The following is a 14,127-nucleotide window of genomic DNA, read 5'->3' on the forward strand; positions in this document are numbered from 1 at the left end:
AGTTATTTTTTTTCGCTTCACCAATTTGGCCTATTTTGTGTATGTCCATGACATGAAATCCAAATAAAAATCAATTTAAATTACAGGTTGTAATGCAACAAAATAGGAAAAATGCCAAGGGGGTGAATAATTTTGCAAGGCACTGTAGGTCCTGGATAACAGGAAGCTTGGTCCCAGTGATGTACTGGGCCATATGCACTGCCCTCTGTTAGGCCTTGCGGTTATATGCCGAGCAGTTTCCATACCAGGAGGTGATGCAACCAGTCAGGATGTTCTCGATGGTGCAGCTGGAGACGCAGGATCTGGGGACGCATGCCAAATATTTTCAGTCTCTTGAAGGTGTGTTTGGACCATGATAGTTTGTTGGTGATGTGGACACCAAGGAACTTGAAACTCTCCACCCACTCCACTACAGCCCTGTCAATGTTAATGGGGGCCTGTTCCAGGTGAAAGGTATGTTGTTGTTGTTTTGGTGGATATGATTTTGCTGTAAATAAGCTGATCTTTTCACAGCCTGCTTCTGCAGCTTGGGGTAGGCTGCATGACCTTTCACCACATGGTCAATCTGAGGTAGGAGAAAAAAAAGTGTGGTTTTGTGGATCTAGTTTGAGCAAACCTAGTCATCAAGGCTTACTGTGTCAAAAAATGTCAGTGTATAATGAATATGTAGCTGATTACTTCAGGTCACAACTATGTGGTTTTCTTTCTCTCCTTCTAAAAAGGAGACTGGGACATCAGGTGTGTGGGTTCTCAGGCCAATCAGTGACATGAATTGATCAATTACCTACCAGGTATGGAGAAGAAAACAACCCAGAAACACAGCAGCTCTGCAGGGCCAAGGGCCTGTAGTTGAATAAGCCTGATCTAGCAGGACCCAGGCAACGCAGAGCTGAACTGACTAGTCTTCCAGTAGCACTCTGTCCTCCCTCGTTGAGCCACAGGTCAGGCACCATGGCGGACAGGTAGGGTCTCCACACCCCCGGGACAATCAGGGGCACCTGACTGATCTGAAACACCCGGGGACAGAAGAACACATAGGGGGCCACTGAGCTATGTGCTTCAACACAGCTTGTACAGGCTCCCTAAACAGTGTTTTGTTGATTTTAAATAAGCTCTTTTGATTTGAATAATATTGAGTTTTTATTGTATATATATATATATTGTGTTTTTGAGCCACGGATTTACAGATTGACTGACACGTTTCTGGCTGGCTAACTAGCTAGCTATCAGGCTAATACTTTTGTCTGAAAAATGCATCTGGACACAGTACTGCCTTTTTTTGTTTCACCTGGCTGCAAATTCCAGATCTTCTGAGAACATAATTTGACGAGTCGCCTGAAGTGTGAGAGGAATGGAAGATGGAGGAATACAGCAGGGCTGAGGCAGAGCGCTCATAGTGAGGAAGACTGGCTACTATTTGTACTGTATTGCTTTTAAATCTTTTAATTAATTTGTAATTTATTAACACTTTGTTCTAGCTAACTATTTGTGTTGGTAGCTATCAAGTAAACACAATGATCACAACAATACAAAGCAAAGAGGCACTGAGTTTGAAGGTAGTCCTTGAAATACATCCACAGGTACACCACCAATTGACTCAAATGATGTCAATTAGCCTATCAGAAGCTTCTAAAGCCATGACATCATTTTCTGGAATTTTCCAAGCTTTTTAAAGGCACAGTCAAATTATTGTATGTAAACTGACCCACTGGAATTGTGATACAGTGAAATAATCTGCCTGTAAACAATTGTTGGAAGAATTACTTGTGTCATGCACAAAGTAGATGTCCTAACCGACTTGCCAAAACTATAATTTGTTTACAAGAAATTTGTGGAGTGGTTGAAAAACAGGTTAATGACTCCAACCTAAGTGTATGTGAACTTCCGACTTCAACTGTACACATACATACATATATTAAAAAAAATATATATATATGTATATATTTCCTTTATTACCCTCCAACCCTACCACCCCTCCCCAATTGGAGCAAACTAGTGAACAACAACGCTTAGGCCTGTATTTCCAGCTTAAACATAATATATACATTTTATGGACAGTCTATTTTACACTTTTTTTTTTCAAACTCTTGTCTTCCTCAACCTCTCCCATATATTTATGATGTCCATCCGGTTTGATTTCTATTTGTCATATCTTTCAAAGTGTGCTTGTCAGTGTTTGTAAATGACCATTGTAGCTGGAAACGGAAGATTTTTTAAAATGGAATATCTACATAGGCGTACAGAGGCCAATTATCAGCAACCATCACTTCTGTGTTCCAATGGCATGGTGTGTTAGCTAATCCAAGTTTATCATTTTAAATGGATAATTGATCATTAGAAAACCCTTTTGCAATTATGTTAGCACAGCTGAAAACTGTTGTGCTGATTAACCTCTCTAGGGTAGGGGGCAGCATTCGGAATTTTGGATGACAAGCATGCCCAAATTAAACCGCCTGCTACTTGGGCCCAGAATATATGATATGCATATAACTGGTAGATCTGGATAGAAAACACTCTAAAGTTTCCAAAACTGTTAAAATAGTGTCTGAGTATAACAGAACTGATTTGGCAGTTTGATAAAAAACGTTCCCGTTTTAAGCGCGATATTTTGTCACGAAAAGATGCTCGACTATGCATATTCTTGACAGTTTTTGAAAGAAAACACTCTGAAGTTTCAGAATCTGCAAAGATATTGTCTGTAAGTGCCCCAGAACTCATTCTACAGGCGAAACCAAGATGATGCGTCAACCAGGAAATGAGCAGAATTTCTGAAGCTCTGTTTTCCATTGTCTCCTTATATGGCTGTGATTGCGCAAGGAATGAGCCTACACTTTCTTCCGTTCCCCCAAAGTGTTAGCAGCATTGTGACGTATTTGTAGGCATATCATTGGAAGATTGACCATAAGAGACTACATTTTCCAAGTGTCCGCCTGGTGTCCCTGCGTCGAAATTGGAGCGTAAAGCCAGGTGCAATTATTTTTCCATTTGAGAGCAAGGAGAAACCAGGCTTCCACGAAGGATATATCATTGAAGAGATATGTGGAAAAACACCTTGAGGATTGATTCTAAACCACGTTTGCCATGTTTCAGTCGATATTATGGAGTTAATTTGGAAAAAAGTTCGCGTTTTGAGGGCTGAATTTTCGTTTTTTTTGTTGTTTTTTTTGTTTTTTTTGGTAGCCAAATGTGATGTACAAAACGGAGCTATTTCTAATACACAAAGAATCTTTTTGGAAAAACTGAGCATCTGCTATCTAACTGAGAGTCTCCTCATTGAAAACATCAGAAGTTCTTCAAAGGTAAGTTGTTTTATTTGAAGGCTTTACTTGTTTTTGTGATAGTTGCCTGCTAAATGCTAACGCTAACGCTAAATGCTATGCTAGCTAGCTACTGTTACACAAATGATTGTTTTCCTGTGGTTGAAAAGCATATTTTGAAAATCTGAGATGACAGTGTTGTTAACAAAAGGCTAAGCTTGAGAGCTAGCATATTTATTTCATTTCATTTGCGATTTTCATGAATAGTTAACGTTGCGTTATGGTAATGAGCTTAGGTCTATAACTAGAATCCCGGATCCGGGTTTGGTCGTCGCAACAGGTTAAGCTAAAAACATCCTGAGGATTGAATATAAACATCGTTTGACATATTTCTATAAACTTTACGGATACAATTTGGATCTTTTGTCTGCCTGTTTTGACTGCGTTTGAGCCTGTGTATTACTGAAGAAAACGCGCAACCAAAACTGAGGTTTTTGGATGTAAAGAGACTTTATTGAACAGAAGGAACATTTTATTGAGTAAATGAATGTCTTCTGAGTGCCACCATATGAAGATCATCAAAGGTAAGGGAATAATTTTAACTCTATTTCTGAGTTTTGTAACGCTTCTACTTGGCTGGTGATTTGTCTGCTGGGCTATGTTCTCAAATAATCGGAAGGTATGCTTTCGCCGTAAAGCATTTTAAAAATCTGAGACCGTGGATGGATTCACAAGAAGTTCATCTTTAAACCTATGTGAAATAGTTGTATGAGTATTTCTGTATTTGAATTTGGCGCTCTTAACACCATCCATATTGGATTTCTATTTGCCATATAGTTTTTAACTGTGCTGTGATGTTTCACAAAAGTTCTGAACCTTTCTATTCTCATGGTTTCTACAGATCGTAAATTGAAAATAAACATTTTTGCTAAAAGTATTAGTATATTATTGATTGGTTGACTATGACTTTTCAGAGCACCCATTAGTGCTATCTGCAGCGCTAGCTCCAGGTAAATATTGCAATTCTTCAGCCATTCCTGGACCTGTGACCAAAAACAAGCTACAAATCCAGTACCAAAATAAATGATGTAATGATTCTGCCTCTTCGCAGTGAAATCTGCAGAGCTGGGAAGATTGTATCCCCCACTTAAATAACATTCTGTTGGTTGCAAGAATTTTGTTTAATAATTTTGTTTGAAAAATTATACGCTTAGAATCCGGCGTCATTTTGCGTATCAGTTCATAAACCATGTGCCATGGAATCGCTACGTCAATCTCTTCCCAACTATTTTGCAATCTATATGGCACAGCTGTCAATTTTTTGGTCCTTAAATTACTTTTTTATTTATGACAATTTTCTTTAACCAATCATGGTCTTTAATGCAGGGCTGACAGATGTTCCTTTTTCCACTTTCCTCTTACATTTTTGCAGTCATGCTGCAATTTAGTTGGTTGTAATATTGGGTAGAGAAGACATTTCCATATGTTTTAGTTAGCTACATCATTGACATAACTCCACCAGTCGTATTTATGATATAATTTACGAAGATTATACTTATATATTTAAATGTTTTTTTGCAATTACTATATTTGAGTTTAACCACAATATTTGTTGTATTATTTGTTCTGTCTTTTCTGGTGGATTAAATATAAATTGCAACTAACTTTCTATGGCTTGTTGTAAAATAGTGAGATTTGGGAGATGATTTCCTTTTCAAATAACTGAAAGTGAGAGGTTGCAATCTGAATAAAGGAAAAAAGGCCTTTCTTGAACAGGGTGAGACACTTACTAATTTGCTAGTGAATCAGTTTGGATTTAAGCATTACTTTTGTATGACAGAAGCCATTAGTGAGAGGTCTAATGCTTTAATATTTAATAATTTCTGCCCTCCGAATTCATATATTCCAAAATAAATAGGCCCATTTAATTGTCTGGCTTGCCATTCCAAATAAAATGGAATATTGTTTTCTCACATAATTTAAAAAAAAAACAGTTCACTAGTTGTAGACAAGACCATAAACAAATAGGTGAACTGGGATATGACTAAAGCGTTACATCAGGGTGATTTCTTTACATATATAGAAGGTATATACCTTTCCATGGTAGCAAGATCTTATTTATTTTTGTTAACTTTCTATTAAAATGTATTGGAGTGAGATCATTCATTTATTTTGGGATATGTATACCGAGTATGTCCACATCCCCGTCAGACCATTTTATTGGTAGACTACATGGTGAAGTAAAAGTTGTATTTTTGGTTGTAATCCAGAGGTGAGAAAAATGATCTAGATCATCTGAGGCTGTGGAGGGATCCAAGTTGAGGATTTAAAAGAAACCATGAATCATCAGTTTACACCTTTGTTTTTAAGCCCTGTATTTCTAATCCCTTGATATTATTGTTGGGTCTGATTTTTAATAGCTAACATTTCGATGGCCATAATAAATAAATATTCTGATAGTGGACAACCTTGTTTTACTCCTCTTGACAGTTTAAAACTTTGAGAAGTAGCCATTATTTACTATTTTAAACCTAGGGTTACTATACATGATTATAACCCATTTTTATAAGAGATTCTCCAATTGTATAAATACCTGTAACATTTCAATTTTGGAGAATATCTTATAAAAATGGGTTATAAGAGTGTACTCACTTTTGTTGCCAGCGGTTTAGACATTAATGGCTTTGTGTTGAGTTATTTTGAGGGGACAGCAAATTTACACTGTGATACAAGCTGTACACTCACTACTTTACATTGTAGCAAAGTGTCATTTCTTCAGTGTTGTCACATGAAAAGATATACTCCTATTTACAAAAATGTGAGGGGTGTACTCACTTTTGTGATATACTGTAGATACATTTTTCATCTTAAACATTTGGCATAATTAAAGGCATTGATTTCTGGATAAACAGAAGGAACATGTTTTTTTTTAAAAACATCTACCAGAAAAGTATTAAAAGGTATCAAATACAACAAAAAACAATGTTGATGTAACGACCCCTGACAACACATTTCGTTTGGGAGAAATTGTTTACAGGAACTAAATCATCCACATCTATACTAATGTTGCAGAAATATACTCTAAAGCAGTATACACACCCATTGGACGTAGTGAAAATAATAGAGTAGCCATGTCTAGAAAAAAAAATCAGAAGACTGGACCTAAAGTTGTGTCTAAACGATCATACAAGAGGTTTTGTAATGATTCCTATGTTGAAGATGGGGCAAATATTTATTGGTCTGATGTGTGTAACGAGGAACATCCGGACACTGCACTTGAAGCATTTACAGTATGAAACTGCTTCTTCCGGTTACTGATAGGCATGCGCCCATCAAGAAACGGACTGTTAGAACTTCCAAATCCCCATGGATAGATGATGAATTTAAAAACTGTATGGCTGAGAGGGATGAGGCAAAGGGAATAACAAATAAGTCTGACAACACAGCAGACTGTCCAATTGAGAAATCATGTAACTAAACTTAACAAAAGGAAGAAGAAACTATACTATGGAACAAAGATAAATTACATAAAGAATGATAGTAAAAACCTATGGAGTACTTTAAATGACATTCTAGGCAAGAAAGCAAATTCAGCTCCATCTTTCATTGAGGCAGAGGGCTTGTTCATAACGAAACCCTTTGATTTTGCCAACCACATTAACTTTTTTTTGTTAACAAGATTAGCAAACTTAGGTTTGAAATGCAAACAACAAATGCTGAGCCTTAATATTCATGCATAGTGGACCAAATAATGAAAGACAAGCACTGTAGTTTTGAGTTCCACAAAGTGGGTTTGGAAGAGGTGAACAAATTGTTGCTGTCTATAAATAAGGACAAACCACCTGGTACCGACAATCTGGATGGCCAATTACTGAGGTTGGTAGCGGAACACATTGTGACTCCTGCTTGCCACATCTTCAACTTAAGCCTGGAAGACCGTATGAGCCCTCAGACATGGAGGGAGGCAAAGGTCATTCCGCTACCCAAGAATAGCAGAGCACCCTTTAATGGTTCAAACAGCCGACAAAATCAGCCTGTTACAAGGGCTTAAAACAAACTTTTGGAAAAATTGTTTCATCAAATACAAAGTTGTTTTACAGAAAACGAGTTAACAACAGACTTTCAGCATGTTTATAGGGAACAGAACTCAACAGGCTCGGCACTGACACAAATGACTGATGATTGGCTGAAAGAAATTGATAGCAAGAAGATTGTGGGAGCTGTTTTGTTAGACTTCAGTGCAGCTTTTGATGTCATTGATCGTAACCTATTGCTGAAAAAAAACGTAGGTGTTATAGATTTGCATCCTCTGCCTTATTATGGATTGATAGTTACCTATCAAATAGAACACAGAGGGTTTTTGTTAATGGAAGCTTCTCTCATGCAAATTCAGTGGGGTGTACTGCGGGGCAGCCGGCTAGGTGCCATTGTTTTTCTGTTTTTACAAATGACCTTCCACTGACCGTGAATAAAGCCTGTGTGTTTATGTACGCTGATGACTTAACAGTGTACAAGTTAGCTGCAACAGTAAAATCAATAACTGAGACAATTAACATAGCTCCAGTCAGTTTTATAATGGGTAACTAGCAATAGGCTGGTGCTACTGATCTCAAAAAATGAAAGCATAATTTTTGCGACAAACACTCACTCAATGCTAAACCTTGTTTAAATCTACTACTAAATAATGTGAGTATTGAGACTAAACTGCTAACTCTAGATAGCAAGCTTTCATGGTCAAAACATAGAGACTCAATGGCTGCTAAAATGGGAAGCGGTCTGTCTGTGATAGGGAGATCTGCTTTCTTGTTCTTGACATCTCACTCGACCAGACAGGTCCTACAGACCTACTACCCAGCTGTGTGGTCATGCGCAGCAAAGAAGGACATGGGTAAATTGCAGTTGGCCCAGAACAAAGTAGCATGTATCACACTTAGATGTACACGGAGGGAAAGTGTCAGTAACATGTATGTCAGTCTCTCCTGGCTCAAAATTGAAACGAGATTGACTGCATCACTATTGGTCTTTGTGCAAGGTATTGACGATACCGAACTGTCTGTTCAAGCAGTTGGCACACAGTTCGGACACACATCAGTACAACACATGCAACCAGAGGCCTCTTCACAGTTCCCAGGTCCAGAACAGAGGCTGGGAAACACACACTATTAAATAGAACCATGGCTACATGGAACTCTGCCATTCCAGGTAACTCAAGTTAGCAATAAAACCAGTTTCAAAAAACAGATAAAAGAACACCTTTACTGCACAAAGGTGAACTGTGAAGAGACACAGACATTTTATGTATCTTGTATTGCAATTTGGACTGTGCTCTGTTTTAGACCTCGATATTGTGTGTTTGTACTGACATCTAGGCTGTGTGTGATGTTTTAAATGTATGCATTTCAGTCCATGACTAATAATACGCAAACTCGGTCTCAACCTTTAAGTCTTTACTGAAGACTCATCTCTTCAGTGGGTTGTATGATTGAGTGTAGTCTGGCCCAGGAGTGTGAAGGTGAACGGAAAGGCTCTGGAGCAACGAACTGCCCTTGCTGTCTGTCTGGCCGGTTCCCCTCTTTCCACTGAGATTCTCTGCCTCTAACCCTATTACAGGGGCTGAGTCACTGGCTGGCAAAGTGGGTGTGGTTATATTCTTCCTGTTTGGCCCTGTCCGGGGGTATCATCGGATGGGGCCACAGTGTCTCCTGACCCCTCCTGTCTCAGCCTCCAGTATTTATGCTGCAGTAGTTTGTGTCGGGGGGCTAGGGTCAGTTTGTTATATCTGGAGTACTTCTCCTGTCTTATCCGGTGTCCTGTGTGAATTTAAGTATGCTCTCTCTAATTCTCTCTCTCTCTTTCTTTCTCTCGCTCGGAGGACCTGAGCCCTAGGACCATGCCTCAGGACTACCTGGCATGATGACTCCTTGCTGTCCCCAGTCCACATGGCCGTGCTGCTGCTCCCGTTTCGACTGTTCTGCCTGCGGCTATGGAATCCAGACCTGTTCACCGGACGTGCTACCTGTCCCAGACCTATTATTTGACCATGCAGGTCATTTTTGAACATTTGAACATCTTGGCCATGTTCTGTTATAATCTCCACCCGGCACAGCCAGAAGAGGACTGGCCACCCCTCATAGCCTGGTTCCTCTCTAGGTCTCGGCCTTTCTAGGGAGTTTTTCCTAGACAATGTGCTTCAACACCTGCATTGCTTGCTGTTTGGGGTTTTAGGCTGGGTTTCTGTACAGCACTTTGAGATATCAGCTGATGTACGAAGGGCTATAGAGACAGCAAGGGCGGTTCGTTGCTCAAGAGCCTTTCCGTTCACCTTCACACTCCTGGGCCAGACTACACTCAATCATATGACCCACTGAAAAGATGAGTCTTCAGTAAAGACTTAAAGGTTGAGACCGTGTCTGTCTCTCACATGGGTAGGCAGACCATTCCATAAAAATTGAGCTCTATAGGAGAAAACCCTGACTCCAGCTGTTTGCTTAGAAATTCTAGGGACAATTAGGAGGCCTGCGTCTTGTGACCGTAGGTATGTACAGCAGGACCAAATCAGAAAGATAGGGAGGAGCAAGCCCATGTAATGCTTTGTAGGTTAGCAGTAAAACCTTGAAATCAGCCCTTGCCTTAACAGGAAGCCAGTGTAGGGAGGCTAGCACTGGAGTAATATCCATTTTTTTTGGGTTCTAGTCAGGATTCTAGCAGACGTATTTAGCACTAACTGAAGTTTATTTAGTGCTTTATCCGGGTAGCCGGAAGTGAAGCATTGCAGTAGTCTAACCTAGAAGTAACAAAAGCATGGATTCATTATTCTGCATCATTTTTGGACAGAAAGTTTCTAATTTTTGCAATGTTACGTAGATGGAAAAAAGCTGTCCTTGAAACAGTCTTGATATGTTCGTCAAAAGAGAGATTAGGGTCCAGAGTAACGGCGAGGTCCTTCACAGTTTTATTTGAGACGACTGTACAGCCATCAACATTAATTGTCAGATTCAACAGAAGATCTCTTTGTTTCTTGGGACCTAAAATTCGACCATGAAGGCTTGATTCACGCAGTCTCCTCTGAACAGTTGATGTTGAGATGTGTCTGTTACTTGAAATCTGTGAAGCATTTAGTTGGGCTGCAATTTCTGAAGCTGGTAACTCTAATGAACTTGTCTTCCCTCTGCAGCAGAGGTAACTCTGGGTCTTCCTTTCCTGTGGCGGTCCTCATGAGAGCCAGTTTCATCATAGCGCTTGATGGTTTTTGCGACTGCACTTGAAGAAACATTCAAAGTTCTTGAAATTTTCCGGACTGACTGACCTTCACGTCTTAAATGATGGACTGTAATTTCTCTTTGCTTATTTGAGCTGTTCTCGCCATAATATAGACTTGGTATTTAACCAAATAGAGCCATCTTCTGCATACCACCCGTACAACACAACTGATTGGCTCAAACACATTAAGAAGGAAAGAAATTACACAAATTAACTTTCAACAAGGCACACCTGTTAATTTAAATGCATTCCTGTTGACTTCCTAATGAAGCTGGTTGAGAGAATGCCAAGAGTGTGCAAAGCTGTCATCAAGGCAAAGGGTGGCTACTTTGAAGAATCTGAAATATAAAATATATTTGATTTGTTTAACACTTTTTCACGAAACTATGTTATTTCATAGTTTGGATGTCTTCACTATTATTCTACAATGTAGAAAATACAAATAAAGAAAAACTCTTGAACGAGTAGGTGCGTCCAAACGTTTGACTGGTACTGTAATAATACACTGCTCAAAAAAATAAAGGGAACACTAAAATAGTACATCCTAGATCTGAATGAATGAAATATTCTTATTAAATACTTTTTTCTTTACATAGTTGAATGTGCTAACAACAAAAATCACACAAATTATCAATGGAAATCAAATGTATCAACCCATGGAGGTCTGGATTTGGAGTCACACTCAAAATTAAAGTGGAAAACCACACTACAGGCTGATCCAATTTTGATGTAATGTCCTTAAAACAAGTCAAAATGAGGCTCAGTAGTGTGTGTGGCCTCCACGTGCCTGTATGACTTCCCTACAACGCCTGGGCATGCTCCTGATGAGGTGGCGGATGGTCTCCTGAGGGATCTCCTCCCAGACCTGGACTAAAGCATCTGCCAACTCCTGGACAGTCTGTGGTGCAATGTGGCGTTGGTGGATGGAGCGAGACATGATGTCCCAGATGTTCTCAATTGGATTGAGGTCTGGGGAACGGGCGGGCCAGTCCATAGCATCAATGCCTTCCTCTTGCAGGAACTGCTGACACACTCCAGCCACATGAGGTCTAGCATTGTCTTGCATTAGGAGGAACCCAGGGCCAACCGCACCACCATATGGTCTCACAAGGGGTCTGAGGATCTCATCTCGGTAAATAATGGCAGTCAGGCTACCTCTGGCGAGCACATGGAGGGCTGTGTGGCACCCCAAAGAAATGCCACCCCACACCATGACTGACCCACCGCCAAACCGGTCATGCTGGAGGATGTTGCAGGCAGCAGAACATTCTCCACGGCGTCTCCAGACTCTGTCACGTCTGTCACATGTGCTCAGTGTGAACCTGCTTTCATCTGTGAAGAGCACAAGGCGCCAGTGGCGAATTTGCCAATCTTGGTGTTCTCTGGCAAATGCCAAACGTCCTGCACGGTGTTGGGCTGTAAGCACAACCCCCACCTGTGGACGTCCGGCCCTCATACCACCCTCATGGAGTCTTTTTCTGACCGTTTGAGCAGACACATGCACATTTGTGGCCTGCTGGAGGTCATTTTGCAGGGCTCTGGCAGTGCTCCTCCTGCTCCTCCTTGCACAAAGGCAGAGGTAGCGGTCCTGCTGCTGGGTTGTTGCCCTCCTATGGCCTCCTCCACGTCTCCTGATGTACTGGCCTGTCTCCTGGTAGCGCCTCCATGCTCTGGACACTACGCTGACAGACACAGCAAACCTTCTTGCCACAGCTCGCATTGATGTGCCATCCTGGATGAGCTGCACTACCTGAGTCACTTGTGTGGGTTGTAGACTCCGTCTCATGCTACCACTAGAGTGAAAGCACCGCCAGCATTCAAAAGTGACCAAAACATCAGCCAGGAAGCATAGGAACTGAGAAGTGGTCTGTGGTCACCACCTGCAGAGCCACTCCTTTATTGGGGGTGTCTTGCTAATTGCCTATAATTTCCACCTGTTGTCTAATCCATTTGTACAACAGCATGTGAAATGTATTGTCAATCATTGTTTCTTCCTAAGTGGACAGTTTAATTTCACAGAAGTGTGATTGACTTGGAGTTACATTGTGTTGTTTAAGTGTTCCCTTTATTTTTTTGAGCAGTGTATTTCAAGGATTTTGCATACAAATATCTCAGGCTGTATACCAATGAATTGTGTATTAGTGTGATTAAATCAGACTATCCTAACACCTACCCTAACTGTGCTACAGCCCTTAGACCAGATGTCAGTGGATGACTGGACATAATGGTCTGAGTGAGGCTCCCAGATGGTGACAGGCTCCTCTGCAGTAGTTTTCATCTGTCCCTCCCTGGTGACCAGAGCAGCGCTCACTCTGGCTGTCCCCATGCCCACACCCACATAGTGCCACTCTACTGGGTCTGACTCGACCATGAAAAACACCTGCAGGAGAGAGAGAAATCATTAACGAAGGTTACTAGGGTAAGTCAGGATCTGTTTTTTTTATAGGTTATGGTCCCAAACATTTAATTAAAATATATAAACATATGTAGAGACTCATTGATAGAGTAAAAATACCAAAACTATTGCACCATGGTGAGTGATATTTTTTTGCGTGGAATTTCAACCATAATTTTGGACTCTATTCAGTCTGCTGCATTTGACAATTTATTGTGCAAAACACAGTTTCCTAAACATTTGATTTAAACAGGGACAACACGACGGGAAACTAACTTTTTTGAAACATTACTTTACGTCGAAGTTCACAATTTATGTTGATAACAACGTTCTGATTTCCAACGGAACGCATTAGTGGCCAAAAAGGGTAGTCGCTGTGGTCTCGCATACCAAGGCATGTGTGTATTCATTCAGACGATTCTGTTGCGAAATATTTCTTACACTGAAGTAAAAGAAACGAAACGGGGAGGGACTTGACTGAATTTGTCCAATAGAAAATCTTGTTTTAATTACACCCTAAGCCCAGAGAGGTTACTCTTTGGTTTGGTCAGCTTTGTAAACAGTGAGTCTGCGACACTGGCAGCTCATTATCCTACACACACAAATCTGAAATTACATTAGTCCACTAAATGTACCGAATCTAAAGACTTTAGGTCAAATGCACCGTTTTGAAATTCGGTACATAGCTCCCTCTCCTCACAAGGAACACATTTGCCTCAGGGACCAATAAGGTCTGCCATGATGGATTTTTTGAATTTAGTTAAAACGCTACTCTTCTGGCACCAAATGACTGATCTGCACAAAACTTGACATGTGTGATCTATGCACAAAAGTCTCTCAACACAATATTTTCCAGACTAGTACCTAAAATAACATGGCCGCTGTTGACCAATAAACACTCACGTGGGCGTGGTCTGGCTCATAAATGTATATAAATCTGTAAAGGATATTCATATTGTAACACAATTTGGTACACATGTTGCAAACACTGTTAAGACTCAATATGTCTTATTCTGTTTGACTCAGAGTGCTGAAATTTGGCATACATGCTCAGGGATACGAGTCTAGCTAACCTACACGCTCTCTCAGACACCACTGGCCTGATTTTGACAAAACATGGGTGAATGACGCATCTTGCCATAGAGAATCCTCATTTACAACAGTACACTGTTTGGCCCAAGGGGGGCATTGCATACTTCGTATGGGGGCGACATG

This window comes from Oncorhynchus clarkii, chromosome 20, assembly GCF_045791955.1.
Source record: "Oncorhynchus clarkii lewisi isolate Uvic-CL-2024 chromosome 20, UVic_Ocla_1.0, whole genome shotgun sequence".
In the NCBI taxonomy this organism is placed as follows: Eukaryota; Metazoa; Chordata; class Actinopteri; order Salmoniformes; family Salmonidae; genus Oncorhynchus; species Oncorhynchus clarkii.